The 11804-nt window shown below is 46.5% G+C and overlaps 1 protein-coding gene across 5 annotated transcripts in view; it reads right to left on the bottom strand.

Moving 5' to 3' along the window:
- Window positions 1-11804, bottom strand: part of LOC139554043 (lysyl oxidase homolog 3B) — an 88334-nt gene that overhangs the window by 25085 nt on the left and 51445 nt on the right. The gene's annotated exons all lie outside the window — the stretch shown is intronic.

Genomic DNA, 11804 nt, shown 5'->3' with positions numbered 1-11804 from the left:
GACATCACTGGTGATCTAGTCAGATACAGGGGGGTATAGTCTACATGATGACATCACTGGTGATCTAGTCAGATACAGGGGGGGGTATAGTCTACATGATGACATCACTGGTGATCTAGTCAGATACAGGGGGGTATAGTCTACATGATGACATCACTGGTGATCTAGTCAGATACAGGGGGGTATAGTCTACATGATGACATCACTGGTGATCTAGTCAGATACAGGGGGGGTATAGTCTACATGATGACATCACTGGTGCTGTAGTCAGATACAGGGGGGTATAGTCTACATGATGACATCACTGGTGCTCTAGTCAGATACAGGGGGGGTATAGTCTACATGATGACATCACTGGTGCTCTAGTCAGATACAGGGGGGTATAGTCTACATGATGACATCACTGGTGATCTAGTCTGATACAGGGGGGTATAGTCTACATGATGACATCACTGGTGCTCTAGTCAGATACAGGGGGGTATAGTCTACATGATGACATCACTGGTGATCTAGTCAGATACAGGGGGGGTATAGTCTACATGATGACATCACTGGTGATCTAGTCAGATACAGGGGGGTATAGTCTACATGATGACATCACGGGTGCTCTAGTCAGATACAGGGGGGTATAGTCTACATGATGACATCACTGGTGCTCTAGTCAGATACAGGGGGGGTATAGTCTACATGATGACATCACTGGTGATCTAGTCAGATACAGGGGGGTATAGTCTACATGATGACATCACTGGTGATCTAGTCAGATACAGGGGGGGTATAGTCTACATGATGACATCACTGGTGCTCTAGTCAGATACAGGGGGGGTATAGTCTACATGATGACATCACTGGTGATCTAGTCTGATACAGGGGGGTATAGTCTACATGATGACATCACTGGTGCTCTAGTCAGATACAGGGGGGTATAGTCTACATGATGACATCACTGGTGATCTAGTCTGATACAGGGGGGGGGTATAGTCTACATGATGACATCACTGGTGATCTAGTCAGATACAGGGGGGGTATAGTCTACATGATGACATCACTGGTGATCTAGTCTGATACAGGGGGGGTATAGTCTACATGATGACATCACTGGTGCTCTAGTCAGATACAGGGGGGGTATAGTCTACATGATGACATCACTGGTGCTCTAGTCAGATACAGGGGGGTATAGTCTACATGATGACATCACTGGTGATCTAGTCAGATACAGGGGGGTATAGTCTACATGATGACATCACTGGTGATCTAGTCAGATACAGGGGGGGTATAGTCTACATGATGACATCACTGGTGCTCTAGTCAGATACAGGGGAGGTATAGTCTACATGATGACATCACTGGTGCTCTAGTCAGATACAGGGGGGGTATAGTCTACATGATGACATCACTGGTGATCTAGTCAGATACAGGGGGGTATAGTCTACATGATGACATCACTGGTGATCTAGTCAGATACAGGGGGGTATAGTCTACATGATGACATCACTGGTGATCTAGTCAGATACAGGGGGGGTATAGTCTACATGATGACATCACTGGTGCTCTAGTCAGATACAGGGGGGTATAGTCTACATGATGACATCACTGGTGCTCTAGTCAGATACAGGGGGATATAGTCTACATGATGACATCACTGGTGATCTAGTCAGATACAGGGGGGTATAGTCTACATGATGACATCACTGGTGCTGTAGTCAGATACAGGGGGGTATAGTCTACATGATGACATCACTGGTGATCTAGTCAGATACAGGGGGGTATAGTCTACATGATGACATCACTGGTGATCTAGTCAGATACAGGGGGGGTATAGTCTACATGATGACATCACTGGTGATCTAGTCAGATACAGGGGGGGGTATAGTCTACATGATGACATCACTGGTGATCTAGTCAGATACAGGGGGGTATAGTCTACATGATGACATCACTGGTGATCTAGTCAGATACAGGGGGGTATAGTCTACATGATGACATCACTGGTGATCTAGTCAGATACAGGGGGGGTATAGTCTACATGATGACATCACTGGTGCTGTAGTCAGATACAGGGGGGTATAGTCTACATGATGACATCACTGGTGCTCTAGTCAGATACAGGGGGGGTATAGTCTACATGATGACATCACTGGTGCTCTAGTCAGATACAGGGGGGTATAGTCTACATGATGACATCACTGGTGATCTAGTCTGATACAGGGGGGTATAGTCTACATGATGACATCACTGGTGCTCTAGTCAGATACAGGGGGGTATAGTCTACATGATGACATCACTGGTGATCTAGTCAGATACAGGGGGGGTATAGTCTACATGATGACATCACTGGTGATCTAGTCAGATACAGGGGGGTATAGTCTACATGATGAAATCACGGGTGCTCTAGTCAGATACAGGGGGGTATAGTCTACATGATGACATCACTGGTGCTCTAGTCAGATACAGGGGGGGGTATAGTCTACATGATGACATCACTGGTGATCTAGTCAGATACAGGGGGGTATAGTCTACATGATGACATCACTGGTGATCTAGTCAGATACAGGGGGGGTATAGTCTACATGATGACATCACTGGTGCTCTAGTCAGATACAGGGGGGGTATAGTCTACATGATGACATCACTGGTGATCTAGTCTGATACAGGGGGGTATAGTCTACATGATGACATCACTGGTGCTCTAGTCAGATACAGGGGGGTATAGTCTACATGATGACATCACTGGTGATCTAGTCTGATACAGGGGGGGGTATAGTCTACATGATGACATCACTGGTGATCTAGTCAGATACAGGGGGGGTATAGTCTACATGATGACATCACTGGTGATCTAGTCTGATACAGGGGGGGTATAGTCTACATGATGACATCACTGGTGCTCTAGTCAGATACAGGGGGGGTATAGTCTACATGATGACATCACTGGTGCTCTAGTCAGATACAGGGGGGTATAGTCTACATGATGACATCACTGGTGATCTAGTCAGATACAGGGGGGTATAGTCTACATGATGACATCACTGGTGATCTAGTCAGATACAGGGGGGGTATAGTCTACATGATGACATCACTGGTGCTCTAGTCAGATACAGGGGGGGTATAGTCTACATGATGACATCACTGGTGCTCTAGTCAGATACAGGGGGGGTATAGTCTACATGATGACATCACTGGTGATCTAGTCAGATACAGGGGGGTATAGTCTACATGATGACATCACTGGTGATCTAGTCAGATACAGGGGGGTATAGTCTACATGATGACATCACTGGTGATCTAGTCAGATACAGGGGGGGTATAGTCTACATGATGACATCACTGGTGCTCTAGTCAGATACAGGGGGGTATAGTCTACATGATGACATCACTGGTGCTCTAGTCAGATACAGGGGGGTATAGTCTACATGATGACATCACTGGTGATCTAGTCAGATACAGGGGGGTATAGTCTACATGATGACATCACTGGTGCTGTAGTCAGATACAGGGGGGTATAGTCTACATGATGACATCACTGGTGATCTAGTCAGATACAGGGGGGTATAGTCTACATGATGACATCACTGGTGATCTAGTCAGATACAGGGGGGGTATAGTCTACATGATGACATCACTGGTGATCTAGTCAGATACAGGGGGGGTATAGTCTACATGATGACATCACTGGTGATCTAGTCAGATACAGGGGGGTATAGTCTACATGATGACATCACTGGTGATCTAGTCAGATACAGGGGGGGTATAGTCTACATGATGACATCACTGGTGATCTAGTCAGATACAGGGGGGGTATAGTCTACATGATGACATCACTGGTGCTCTAGTCAGATACAGGGGGGTATAGTCTACATGATGACATCACTGGTGATCTAGTCAGATACAGGGGGGTATAGTCTACATGATGGCATCAATGGTGATCTAGTCAGATACAGGAAGGGGGTATAGTCTACATGATGACATCACTGGTGCTCTAGTCAGATACAGGGGGGGTATAGTCTACATGATGACATCACTGGTGCTCTAGTCAGATACAGGGGGGTATAGTCTACATGATGACATCACTGGTGATCTAGTCAGATACAGGGGGTATAGTCTACATGATGACATCACTGGTGCTCTAGTCAGATACAGGGGGGGGTATAGTCTACATGATGACATCACTGGTGATCTAGTCAGATACAGGGGGGTATAGTCTACATGATGACATCACTGGTGCTCTAGTCAGATACAGGGGGGGTAGAGTCTACATGATGACATCACTGGTGCTCTAGTCAGATACAGGGGGGTATAGTCTACATGATGACATCACTGGTGCTGTAGTCAGATACAGGGGGGGTATAGTCTACATGATGACATCACTGGTGATCTAGTCAGATACAGGGGGGGTATAGTCTACATGATGACATCACTGGTGCTCTAGTCAGATACAGGGGGTATAGTCTACATGATGACATCACTGGTGATCTAGTCAGATACAGGGGGGTATAGTCTACATGATGACATCACTGGTGATCTAGTCAGATACAGGGGGGTATAGTCTACATGATGACATCACTGGTGATCTAGTCAGATACAGGGGGGGTATAGTCTACATGATGACATCACTGGTGCTCTAGTCAGATACGGGGGGGGGGTATAGTCTACATGATGACATCACTGGTGCTCTAGTCAGATACAGGGGGGTATAGTCTACATGATGACATCACTGGTGCTCTAGTCAGATACAGGGGGGGTATAGTCTACATGATGACATCACTGGTGCTGTAGTCAGATACAGGGGGGGTATAGTCTACATGATGACATCACTGGTGATCTAGTCAGATACAGGGGGGGTATAGTCTACATGATGACATCACTGGTGCTCTAGTCAGATACAGGGGGGGTATAGTCTACATGATGACATCACTGGTGCTGTAGTCAGATACAGGGGGGGTATAGTCTACATGATGACATCACTGGTGCTCTAGTCAGATACAGGGGGGTATAGTCTACATGATGACATCACTGGTGCTGTAGTCAGATACAGGGGGGGTATAGTCTACATGATGACATCACTGGTGCTCTAGTCAGATACAGGGGGGGGTATAGTCTACATGATGACATCACTGGTGCTGTAGTCAGATACAGGGGGGGTATAGTCTACATGATGACATCACTGGTGCTCTAGTCAGATACAGGGGGGGGGGTATAGTCTACATGATGACATCACTGGTGCTGTAGTCAGATACAGGGGGGGTATAGTCTACATGATGACATCACTGGTGCTCTAGTCAGATACAGGGGGGTATAGTCTACATGATGACATCACTGGTGCTGTAGTCAGATACAGGGGGGGTATAGTCTACATGATGACATCACTGGTGATCTAGTCAGATACAGGGGGGGTATAGTCTACATGATGACATCACTGGTGCTCTAGTCAGATACAGGGGGGTATAGTCTACATGATGACATCACTGGTGATCTAGTCAGATACAGGGGGGGTATAGTCTACATGATGACATCACTGGTGATCTAGTCAGATACAGGGGGGGTATAGTCTACATGATGACATCACTGGTGCTCTAGTCAGATACAGGGGGTATAGTCTACATGATGACATCACTGGTGATCTAGTCAGATACAGGGGGGTATAGTCTACATGATGGCATCAATGGTGATCTAGTCAGATACAGGGGGGGTATAGTCTACATGATGACATCACTGGTGCTCTAGTCAGATACAGGGGGGGTATAGTCTACATGATGACATCACTGGTGCTCTAGTCAGATACAGGGGGGTATAGTCTACATGATGACATCACTGGTGATCTAGTCAGATACAGGGGGTATAGTCTACATGATGACATCACTGGTGCTCTAGTCAGATACAGGGGGGGGTATAGTCTACATGATGACATCACTGGTGATCTAGTCAGATACAGGGGGGTATAGTCTACATGATGACATCACTGGTGCTCTAGTCAGATACAGGGGGGGTAGAGTCTACATGATGACATCACTGGTGCTCTAGTCAGATACAGGGGGGTATAGTCTACATGATGACATCACTGGTGCTGTAGTCAGATACAGGGGGGGTATAGTCTACATGATGACATCACTGGTGATCTAGTCAGATACAGGGGGGGTATAGTCTACATGATGACATCACTGGTGCTCTAGTCAGATACAGGGGGTATAGTCTACATGATGACATCACTGGTGATCTAGTCAGATACAGGGGGGTATAGTCTACATGATGACATCACTGGTGATCTAGTCAGATACAGGGGGGTATAGTCTACATGATGACATCACTGGTGATCTAGTCAGATACAGGGGGGGTATAGTCTACATGATGACATCACTGGTGCTCTAGTCAGATACGGGGGGGGGGTATAGTCTACATGATGACATCACTGGTGCTCTAGTCAGATACAGGGGGGTATAGTCTACATGATGACATCACTGGTGCTCTAGTCAGATACAGGGGGGGTATAGTCTACATGATGACATCACTGGTGCTGTAGTCAGATACAGGGGGGGTATAGTCTACATGATGACATCACTGGTGATCTAGTCAGATACAGGGGGGGTATAGTCTACATGATGACATCACTGGTGCTCTAGTCAGATACAGGGGGGGTATAGTCTACATGATGACATCACTGGTGCTGTAGTCAGATACAGGGGGGGTATAGTCTACATGATGACATCACTGGTGCTCTAGTCAGATACAGGGGGGTATAGTCTACATGATGACATCACTGGTGCTGTAGTCAGATACAGGGGGGGTATAGTCTACATGATGACATCACTGGTGCTCTAGTCAGATACAGGGGGGGGTATAGTCTACATGATGACATCACTGGTGCTGTAGTCAGATACAGGGGGGGTATAGTCTACATGATGACATCACTGGTGCTCTAGTCAGATACAGGGGGGGGGGTATAGTCTACATGATGACATCACTGGTGCTGTAGTCAGATACAGGGGGGGTATAGTCTACATGATGACATCACTGGTGCTCTAGTCAGATACAGGGGGGTATAGTCTACATGATGACATCACTGGTGCTGTAGTCAGATACAGGGGGGGTATAGTCTACATGATGACATCACTGGTGATCTAGTCAGATACAGGGGGGTATAGTCTACATGATGACATCACTGGTGCTCTAGTCAGATACAGGGGGGTATAGTCTACATGATGACATCACTGGTGATCTAGTCAGATACAGGGGGGGTATAGTCTACATGATGACATCACTGGTGATCTAGTCAGATACAGGGGGGTATAGTCTACATGATGACATCACTGGTGCTCTAGTCAGATACAGGGGGTATAGTCTACATGATGACATCACTGGTGCTGTAGTCAGATACAGGGGGTATAGTCTACATGATGACATCACTGGTGATCTAGTCAGATACAGGGGGGTATAGTCTACATGATGACATCACTGGTGATCTAGTCAGATACAGGGGGGTATAGTCTACATGATGACATCACTGGTGATCTAGTCAGATACAGGGGGGTATAGTCTACATGATGACATCACTGGTGCTCTAGTCAGATACAGGGGGTATAGTCTACATGATGACATCACTGGTGCTGTAGTCAGATACAGGGGGTATAGTCTACATGATGACATCACTGGTGATCTAGTCAGATACAGGGGGGTATAGTCTACATGATGACATCACTGGTGCTCTAGTCAGATACAGGGGGTATAGTCTACATGATGACATCACTGGTGCTGTAGTCAGATACAGGGGGTATAGTCTACATGATGACATCACTGGTGATCTAGTCAGATACAGGGGGGTATAGTCTACATGATGACATCACTGGTGATCTAGTCAGATACAGGGGGGGTATAGTCTACATGATGACATCACTGGTGATCTAGTCAGATACAGGGGGGGGTATAGTCTACATGATGACATCACTGGTGCTCTAGTCAGATACAGGGGGGTATAGTCTACATGATGACATCACTGGTGATCTAGTCAGATACAGGGGGTATAGTCTACATGATGACATCACTGGTGCTGTAGTCAGATACAGGGGGGTATAGTCTACATGATGACATCACTGGTGATCTAGTCAGATACAGGGGGGTATAGTCTACATGATGACATCACTGGTGATCTAGTCAGATACAGGGGGGGGGGTATAGTCTACATGATGACATCACTGGTGATCTAGTCAGATACAGGGGGGTATAGTCTACATGATGACATCACTGGTGCTCTAGTCAGATACAGGGGGGTATAGTCTACATGATGACATCACTGGTGCTGTAGTCAGATACAGGGGGTATAGTCTACATGATGACATCACTGGTGATCTAGTCAGATACAGGGGGGTATAGTCTACATGATGACATCACTGGTGATCTAGTCAGATACAGGGGGGGTATAGTCTACATGATGACATCACTGGTGCTCTAGTCAGATACAGGGGGGTATAGTCTACATGATGACATCACTGGTGATCTAGTCAGATACAGGGGGTATAGTCTACATGATGACATCACTGGTGCTCTAGTCAGATACAGGGGGGGTATAGTCTACATGATGACATCACTGGTGATCTAGTCAGATACAGGGGGGTATAGTCTACATGATGACATCAGTGGTGATCTAGTCAGATACAGGGGGGGTATAGTCTACATGATGACATCACTGGTGATCTAGTCAGATACAGGGGGGGTATAGTCTACATGATGACATCACTGGTGCTCTAGTCAGATACAGGGGGGTATAGTCTACATGATGACATCACTGGTGATCTAGTCAGATACAGGGGGGTATAGTCTACATGATGGCATCAATGGTGATCTAGTCAGATACAGGGGGGGTATAGTCTACATGATGACATCACTGGTGCTCTAGTCAGATACAGGGGGGGTATAGTCTACATGATGACATCACTGGTGCTCTAGTCAGATACAGGGGGGTATAGTCTACATGATGACATCACTGGTGCTGTAGTCAGATACAGGGGGGGTATAGTCTACATGATGACATCACTGGTGATCTAGTCAGATACAGGGGGGGGTATAGTCTACATGATGTCATCACTGGTGCTCTAGTCAGATACAGGGGGTATAGTCTACATGATGACATCACTGGTGATCTAGTCAGATACAGGGGGGTATAGTCTACATGATGACATCACTGGTGATCTAGTCAGATACAGGGGGGTATAGTCTACATGATGACATCACTGGTGATCTAGTCAGATACAGGGGGGGTATAGTCTACATGATGACATCACTGGTGCTCTAGTCAGATACAGGGGGGGGGGTATAGTCTACATGATGACATCACTGGTGCTCTAGTCAGATACAGGGGGGTATAGTCTACATGATGACATCACTGGTGCTCTAGTCAGATACAGGGGGGGTATAGTCTACATGATGACATCACTGGTGCTGTAGTCAGATACAGGGGGGGTATAGTCTACATGATGACATCACTGGTGATCTAGTCAGATACAGGGGGGGTATAGTCTACATGATGACATCACTGGTGCTCTAGTCAGATACAGGGGGGGTATAGTCTACATGATGACATCACTGGTGCTCTAGTCAGATACAGGGGGGTATAGTCTACATGATGACATCACTGGTGCTGTAGTCAGATACAGGGGGGGTATAGTCTACATGATGACATCACTGGTGATCTAGTCAGATACAGGGGGGTATAGTCTACATGATGACATCACTGGTGCTCTAGTCAGATACAGGGGGGTATAGTCTACATGATGACATCACTGGTGATCTAGTCAGATACAGGGGGGGTATAGTCTACATGATGACATCACTGGTGATCTAGTCAGATACAGGGGGGTATAGTCTACATGATGACATCACTGGTGCTCTAGTCAGATACAGGGGGTATAGTCTACATGATGACATCACTGGTGCTGTAGTCAGATACAGGGGGGTATAGTCTACATGATGACATCACTGGTGATCTAGTCAGATACAGGGGGGTATAGTCTACATGATGACATCACTGGTGATCTAGTCAGATACAGGGGGGGTATAGTCTACATGATGACATCACTGGTGATCTAGTCAGATACAGGGGGGGTATAGTCTACATGATGACATCACTGGTGCTCTAGTCAGATACAGGGGGGTATAGTCTACATGATGACATCACTGGTGATCTAGTCAGATACAGGGGGTATAGTCTACATGATGACATCACTGGTGCTGTAGTCAGATACAGGGGGGTATAGTCTACATGATGACATCACTGGTGATCTAGTCAGATACAGGGGGGTATAGTCTACATGATGACATCACTGGTGATCTAGTCAGATACAGGGGGGGGGGTATAGTCTACATGATGACATCACTGGTGATCTAGTCAGATACAGGGGGGTATAGTCTACATGATGACATCACTGGTGCTCTAGTCAGATACAGGGGGGTATAGTCTACATGATGACATCACTGGTGCTGTAGTCAGATACAGGGGGGTATAGTCTACATGATGACATCACTGGTGATCTAGTCAGATACAGGGGGGTATAGTCTACATGATGACATCACTGGTGATCTAGTCAGATACAGGGGGGGTATAGTCTACATGATGACATCACTGGTGCTCTAGTCAGATACAGGGGGGTATAGTCTACATGATGACATCACTGGTGATCTAGTCAGATACAGGGGGTATAGTCTACATGATGACATCACTGGTGCTCTAGTCAGATACAGGGGGGGTATAGTCTACATGATGACATCACTGGTGCTCTAGTCAGATACAGGGGGGGGTATAGTCTACATGATGACATCACTGGTGATCTAGTCAGATACAGGGGGGTATAGTCTACATGATGACATCACTGGTGATCTAGTCAGATACAGGGGGGTATAGTCTACATGATGACATCACTGGTGATCTAGTCAGATACAGGGGGGGTATAGTCTACATGATGACATCACTGGTGCTCTAGTCAGATACAGGGGGGGTATAGTCTACATGATGACATCACTGGTGATCTAGTCAGATACAGGGGGGTATAGTCTACATGATGACATCACTGGTGATCTAGTCAGATACAGGGGGGTATAGTCTACATGATGACATCACTGGTGATCTAGTCAGATACAGGGGGGGTATAGTCTACATGATGACATCACTGGTGCTCTAGTCAGATACAGGGGGGTATAGTCTACATGATGACATCACTGGTGATCTAGTCAGATACAGGGGGGGTATAGTCTACATGATGACATCACTGGTGATCTAGTCAGATACAGGGGGGTATAGTCTACATGATGACATCAGTGGTGATCTAGTCAGATACAGGGGGGGGTATAGTCTACATGATGACATCACTGGTGATCTAGTCAGATACAGGGGGGTATAGTCTACATGATGACATCACTGGTGCTCTAGTCAGATACAGGGGGGTATAGTCTACATGATGACATCACTGGTGATCTAGTCAGATACAGGGGGGTATAGTCTACATGATGACATCACTGGTGCTGTAGTCAGATACAGGGGGGTATAGTCTACATGATGACATCACTGGTGCTCTAGTCAGATACAGGGGGGGTATAGTCTACATGATGACATCACTGGTGCTGTAGTCAGATACAGGGGGGTATAGTCTACATGATGACAGAAAGCTGTGACTCTCCTCTCTGTAACTAGAACAACAGAGTGATGTACTCACAGAAAGCTGTGACTCTCCTCTCTGTAACTAGAACAGTAGTGATGTACTCACAGAAAGCTGTGACTCTCCTCTCTGTAACTAGAACAACAGAGTGATGTACTCACAGAA

Source organism: Salvelinus alpinus, chromosome 25, assembly GCF_045679555.1.
Source record: "Salvelinus alpinus chromosome 25, SLU_Salpinus.1, whole genome shotgun sequence".
NCBI classification, from domain to species: domain Eukaryota; kingdom Metazoa; phylum Chordata; class Actinopteri; order Salmoniformes; family Salmonidae; genus Salvelinus; species Salvelinus alpinus.
This window is presented reverse-complemented; position numbering and strand designations above follow the sequence as displayed.